This window comes from Morus notabilis, unplaced genomic scaffold (genome assembly GCF_000414095.1).
Source record: "Morus notabilis unplaced genomic scaffold, ASM41409v2 Scaffold906, whole genome shotgun sequence".
Classification (NCBI taxonomy): Eukaryota; Viridiplantae; Streptophyta; class Magnoliopsida; order Rosales; family Moraceae; genus Morus; species Morus notabilis.
Genome location: NW_010358059.1, coordinates 143,826 through 151,223, shown reverse-complemented (window position 1 = coordinate 151,223; position 7,398 = coordinate 143,826).

Below are 7,398 nucleotides of genomic sequence, written 5' to 3'. Positions count from 1 at the left end.
CTAGTCATGGGGCTCGCGGCTTGAGTAGTTCGTGGGGGCGTATTAACGATTTTTAAATGTTTAATAAATGATTTCTTAAGCAAAGAGATCTTGTGAACTGGTAATAGAGTCTATTGTTGTAAGCCTAGATAGGATGCGGAAAGTGCATCCACGGGGGCAGCACCCGAAACCGGTCCGGGTAGGCGAGGCACTTGGTTAGGTAAGTAATTTGTACTAATTACTTGCTGAAGCCTGTAATATGGTTATTTTCAGTTATATTTCCTTTGAGAAAAAGGATGTGAGGTTCCGGCTGTTCTGTCGGGACTGAATGTCTTATTTTATTTATGTATTCAATTATTCATTCATGCACTCATTTATTTTAAATATTTCAAATTATATCCTTCTGGGCCTTTCGCTCACGTTTTATATTTTAAATGTTAAACCCCTCCCAGGAGACTCGAGGAGCGGTGCAGGGTAGCTGGAGTTGCTACTGTTGGATCAAGTGAGGATTGAGTTTATCCTCTTGAACAAATGTAAGGAATTTGAGAAATTATGTAAACGTATTTAATATTGGATTTACTAGACTGTGGATGATGTCTATTGTAATTGATTATTTACATGTGCATGTATGTACGATACTGTATGTCCTGTGGGGTGGAGCCCTGTGTGTCAGAGGCTCCTGGATTATGTCATTTATTTAGATTTTTATGCAGTTAAGTGTGGGACCCGGTTGGGAATCTGCTTTATTAATCCCAAATCGAGTTCCACGTCACCCACCCCGTTTGGGGGGCGTGACACATAAACATTACCGTATTTAGCATAACAACACATGTGCTAATAAAAAGACCATGTACTGCGTTAACCATTGACGAAGGCTTCATAGATCCATTTGTAATCCCGCCAGCCATCGATCTACTTCGTGGACAAACAAAAATCTGCCAATTATATTTTCAACAAAAGGGCCACCAAATAACGATTGTTGCATTCAGAATCTTTGAAGACATCCAAGCTCCTTCACTGTCAAAAAATTTACCAAAAACATCACTTTTCGATATACAAAGGCAAGCAAAATTTATTAATTTATATTAAATATGTCAAAAACAAAATTTAATTGTTCCAAATAAACACATACAAAAAAAATACTTTATGATCATTTCAGCCCTAAAAAAACAACAACATTACTAATATCATCTCCAATGACAATTGATTCACAAACTCCAATTCTGAAAAGATCAGGCACAAGGTAAAACATACTTACTATGAAATATATTCTAAATTGTTTCAAATACATATCTAAATAATATTTCACAATTTCAGCTCTGAATCAAAATCAACAGAACTTTCAAGAAAATGTCCAAAAATAAGATAATATTAATATTTGTAGATCTTCTATTATACATTATATGTATTAAAAGTTTATAAACCTATTTAAATATTATATTCACTAATTTTGGTTCCTTAACATTCATATTTTACAGTTAAAGAAGACATCACGATTGATCGGATAGACATTACTGTTTTATAATGTATTGTTGGGTTCCGCCCCATTTGTGGGCTGGAACAAAGAATGGGCCTTAAGCCCAAATGCCAAAAAAAAAAAAGGCATGCTACTCACGTGGGCAGCACACTAGAAAAATTAGAAAAGAAAAGAAGAAGGAGAATCGGGGAACAGCAGAGGTGTAGCCGAAAAAACTAGAGAAAGAGAGAGAGAGAGAAAGATAAAATGAGTAGGGTTTTGGTGCTTGTGCAAGACGATTGGGTAGCGAAACATTGTCAATTTCGGCTCAAATTTGATGTGGAGAATCCTTATGGCGAGCTCTTCCAATCTACAGGACTTGATTTATCATTTAGCCTCTCTTTAGTACTCTCTTGAGTACTCCTAATTTGGGGAGACCTAAGCTTTTCTTTAGTGTTATTGTTATTATCCATCTTTGATGATGATGTTTATATTGTTGGTGAACCAAAAATAGTGTTTCTTGATGATATTATTATTGTGAGCCTCTAGTTTGATTCTAGAGAGAAACTTTGTAATCTCATTGTTAATATAGTGTAAGAAATTTAAGTGGCCTAAGGGTCCCGTGGTTTTTACTCTCAATTTGAGAGGTTTTCCACGCTAAAAATTGATGTTTCATTTGTGGTTGATTATTTTGATTAATTGGTGCATTGGTTGTTTAGCTTTGTTGGCATTTTGTTTGAGATCCTATTTTAGCACACAAAGAGGGAAAGTTTTATTCCGCAATTGTTAGTATTAGTTTTCCCAACAAATTGGTATCAGAGACATTGGTTGACTAGAGGTTAATTCTTGTGTGTTGAAATGGAAGAATAAAATTTGTATGGGATGATAAAATTAACGTCATCGAATTATTCCATTTGGAAGCACAAAATGCAAGATTTGCTTATTGTTAAAGATTTGTATGGGCCTGTTATGGGCAAGTCAAAGACAGAAAAAATAAGTAATGATGATTGGGAAACATTACACATGAAAGCTGCTGCTACGATTAGGCAATAGGTTTATATTAATATTTTTAATCACATTTATGAAGAAATGAAAACTGATGCACTTTAGAAGAAATTAGAGGCTATGTATGAGAAAAATACCTCCAGAAATAAAGCCTCAATCATTAGAAAACTTGTGAATTTGAAGTACAAAGATGAAAAAAGTATGACTGAGCATAGTAGTGATTTCCAAGGCTTGGTGAACCAATTGGCCACAATGAAAATGCCTCTTGAAGATGAGTTGCAGGCATTGTTACTTCTTAGCTCCTTGCCTGATAGTTGGGAAATGCTAGTGGTATCACTAAGCACTTCAGCGCCTGGAGGAAAGCTAACCATGGAGATGGTTAAAGAAAGTTTGTTGAGTGAAGAAGCCAGAAGAAAGGAAAAGGGTGAATCTTCTTATGAGGTACTTGTTTCTGAAAAATAAGAAATGCGTGGAAGAAGTAAAAGTAGGCATCCTCAAGGTCATGGCAAAAAGGATACACTCAGGAGAAAATATTAAAAGCAGAAAAAATGTCAAGTGTTATCACTGCAACAATATGGGTTACATGAAGAAAGAATGCAGAATTTGGAAAAGAGAACAGGGTGAAGGAAATAAAGATGAGAAAGGGACTAATACAGTAGCCGTCGAAGGTGATGTTACCATCATTTTTTATGACAGTTGTGTAAGTCTTGTGTGCTAGGAAAGTGATTGGGTGATTGATTCTGGCACCTCGTTTCATGTTACTCCTCATGGTGATTTCTTCACTTCTTACCGGTGATTTTGGCAATGTCAAAATGGGAAACAGTGGTGCCTCTAAAATTGTGGGCATTAGAGGTATTTGCTTGGAAACTACTCTTGGAAGCAAGTTGGTACTCAAGGATGTTAGGCATGTTCGGGATATTCTCCTAAACTTGATCTCCACAAACAGACTTGATGATGAGGGTTTTACTAGTTATTTTGGTGAAAGTAAGTGGAAGCTTACCAAAGGTTCTCTAGTGGTTGCAAGAGGAAAGAAAATGAATACACTCTATGTCATGCAAGCTAAGCTTCACAAATGAGAGATAAATGTTGTTCAAAAGGGTGCAAACATTGATCTATGGCACAAGAGGCTTGGCCACGACAGTGAGAAAGGACTATAACTTCTTGCTAGAAAGTAATTCCTGCCTAGTTTGCAAGGTATGCCTCTTAAAACTTGTGTTGATTGTTTAGCTGGAAAAACACATAAAGTTACATTTCATTCACACCCTCTTTCTAGAAGATCAAATATTCTTGATTTGATTCATACTTATGTCTATTCTATGCAAGCAAAAACTCTTGGAGGTGCATTCTACTTTGTGACTTTCATCGATGACCATTCAAGAAAGGTTTGGGCTAACAGGAAAACAGTTGAAATCAGTTCGCGCTGATCGTGGTGGCGAGTACAGGGGACCATTTGAGAATTACTGTAAACTCTATGGAATTAGGCTTGAGAAGACTCCAGCTAAGATACCTCAGCTTAATGGTGTAGCAAAGAGAATGAAGAGAACAATTGAAGAAAGAATCAGGTGCATGCTTTCTCACGTAAAGCTTCCTAAGTCCTTTTAGGGGGAGGCCATGAGAACCGCAGTCGATTTGACTAATCTTTCTCCAGCAGCTACCTTGGATAGTGATGTTCCAAATAGAGTTTGGACTGGGAAAGATGTCTCTTATGATTACTTGAGATTTTTTGGCTGCAAGGCGTTCGTTCATATTCCTAAATATGAGAGATCCAAGCTTGATGATAAGCCAAAACCGTGTATTTTCTAAGGCTATGGCCACGAGGAGTTTGGGTACAGATTATGGGATCCGGTGAACAAGAAAATTGTCAGAAGTAGAGATGTTGTCTTCCTTAAAGACCAAGTGATTGATGAGGGTAACAGGGGTGAAAAGTCCTGTTCATCTGCTGAAATTCCTATCAATTTGGATCCAATTTCTCCACCTGTAGAGAATACTGATCAAGGGGGAGATGTCCAAGAAGATGGTGGTGATGTTGTTAATGATGAAGCCCCTCAAGTTGATGATTTAGAGCTAGTTGAACAAGCCCCGCTAGCACCACCAGTTAAGTCTCAGGTGAGAAGATCTACAAGAGAGCGTCGTCTGCCTAGTCGATACACTACTAATGAGTACGTGATGGTCATTGATGGGGGAGAGCCAGAAACTTACCAAGAAGCTGTTTCACATGAGAATAAGCAAGAATGGTTTAAAGTCATGCAAGAAGAGATGAGATCCTTGTCTGAGAACCACACTTATGACTTGGTGAAGTTACCTAAAGGCAAGAAAGTGCTCAAGAACAAGTGGGTTTACAGGTTGAAAACTGAGAACAATAGCTCACAACTAAGGTACAAGGCAAAGTTAGTTGTGAAGGGGTTCAGTCAGAAGAAAGGTGTCGACTTTGAAGAAATATGTTCTCCTGTTGGGAAGATGTCATCCATTAGAGTTGTTCTTGGTTTAGCTGCCCGCTTGATTTTAGTGGTAGAGCAACTTGATGTGAAAACTGCGTTCCTTCACGGTGACTTAGAGAGGAAATTTTTATGAAGCAACCAGAAGGGTTCAAAGTTAAGAGAAAAGAGCATCTGGTGTGCAAGTTGAGGAAGAGCTTGTATGGGCTTAAACAAGCACCAAGACAGTGGTACAAAAAGTTTGACTCTTTCATGATGAGTCATGGGTACACTAGGACTTCATCTGACCATTATGTGTTTATTAAGAAACACTCCAATGATGATTTCATCATCCTTCTGCTATATGTTGATGATATGTTGATCGTTGGCCATGATGCTAGCAAGATTGAGAAGCTAAAGAGAGAGTTAAGCAAGTCTTTTGCCATGAAAGACTTGGGATCGACAAAATAGATACTTGGTATGAAGATCTCCCGTGATAGGAAGAATGAGAAGTTATGGTTATCTCAAGAAAGCTACATTGAAAAGGTTCTTGAAAGATTCAATATGAGTAAGGCCAAGGCTGTTTGTTCTCTACTTGTAGGTCACTTCAAGCTTACAGTAGAGTAATGTCCTATAAGTGAGAAAGAAAAAGAAGAAATGAGCAAAGTGCCATATGCGTCTGCAATTGGCAATTTGATGTATGCCATGGTCTGTACAAGGCAAGATATTGCTCATGCAGTTGGAGTTGTTAGCCGATTTCTCTCTAATCCTGGAAAAGAACAATGGGCAGCAGTAAAATGAATATTGAGATATCTGAGAAGTACTTCTAAGGTGTGTTTATGCTTTGTCAGTGGTGAACCTATTTTAGATAGGTACACAGATTCAGACATGGCAGGTGACATTGATTTCAGGAAGTCTATTTCGGGATTCTTGATGACTTTTGTAGGGGGAGCAGTCTCTTGGCAGTCCAAGCTATAAAAGTGTGTCGCTATATCTACCACAGAAGCTGAGTACATAGAAATTACTAAAGGTTGCAAGGAAGCTTTGTAGATGAAGAGGTTTCTTGAAGAATTGGGCATGCAACAAGAGAACTCTATTGTCTACGACGACAGTCAGAGTGCCATCCACCTCTCCAAGAATTCAACATTCCATTCGAGATCCAAACATATTGATGTTAGATATCACTGGATTCGTGATGTGCTTGAAGGGAAGCAGTTACACTTAGAGAAGATCCACACCAGTGAGAATGGATCAAATATGTTGACGAAGACTTTGCCTAAGGAGAAACTTGAAGCTTATAGGCAGAGAGCGGGCTTAGTTGAGCCCACCAAATGATGCGGAAGGGGAGTTTGTTGGGTTCCGCCCCATTTGTGGGCTGGAACAAAGAATGGGCCTTAAGCCCAAATGCCAACAACAACAAAAAAAATGCATGCTGCTCACGTGGGCAACACACCAGAAAAATTAGAAAAGAAAAGAAGAAGGAGAATCGGAGAGCAGCAGGGGTGCAGCTGAAAAAAAAAACCAGATATATATATATATAAGGGGTAGGGTTTTGGTGCTTGTGCAAGACGATTAAGTGGCAAAACATTGTCGATTTCGGCTCAAATTTGTCGTGGAGAATCCTTGTGGCGAGCTCTTCCAATCTATTGAACTTGATTTCTCATTTAGCCTCTCTTTAGTACTCTCTTGAGTACTCCTAATTATTGGTAACCGAATCGAATTCGGATGCGGAAGCGTGGGGGGAGGCGGATTGTGTATAATAAAAATTTTCATAAAACTTTTGAGATACTTTATAGATTATATTAATTTATGCATGAATAAATTAATCTCATTAATTCATTTATTAAGAATTCAATTACGAATAATACCCGGCGGCCGATTAGGATGATAACTTGAGTTCTTTGACCTCGAATAATCCTTGCTCCAAAGCTTTGTGTTTAGAAAACCAATGTCTTCCATGTCAATTCCTAGAATCTACGAAGACGTGTGTGCGGGCACACATGAGACAAAACGGGTTAGAATAAACATTCGAATTTCCACAAACACCAACGCATGCACGATGTGAAATTTTTAGAGAAAAATTTTTCCTTCCCTCTAAGAGAATAATTTCGACCACCCTATTCACATTAGGGCAAAAATGTCTCATGCAATTTTATATCATTCTCTTATTTATAGAGTAGAAGTCAAACTTCTAGAATGAATCCAATCTCTATCTCCAAGATAAAGCTTGTTAATTATCTCCTATTTGAATTTGAAACCAAATATTCTCTTTTCCTTTATCCATTATGGCCGGCCAAGATAGAGGATTCTCATCCCTATGTAGGCGCCAATATCAGATAGGGAAGGAAGAGAAAATCATCATTTATCCTGTAGTCCAATTTTGACTTAAATTCAAATTTCAATTTAAGTCAAACTTAAATTAATTTGAATTCTAAATTGAACAACTTAACAAATAAGTTTAAATTGATAAATCTAGATGTGTTCAAATTTAAATTTAAATAATCACATTATTTAAATAATAATTAATTCTCAATTAATTATTTT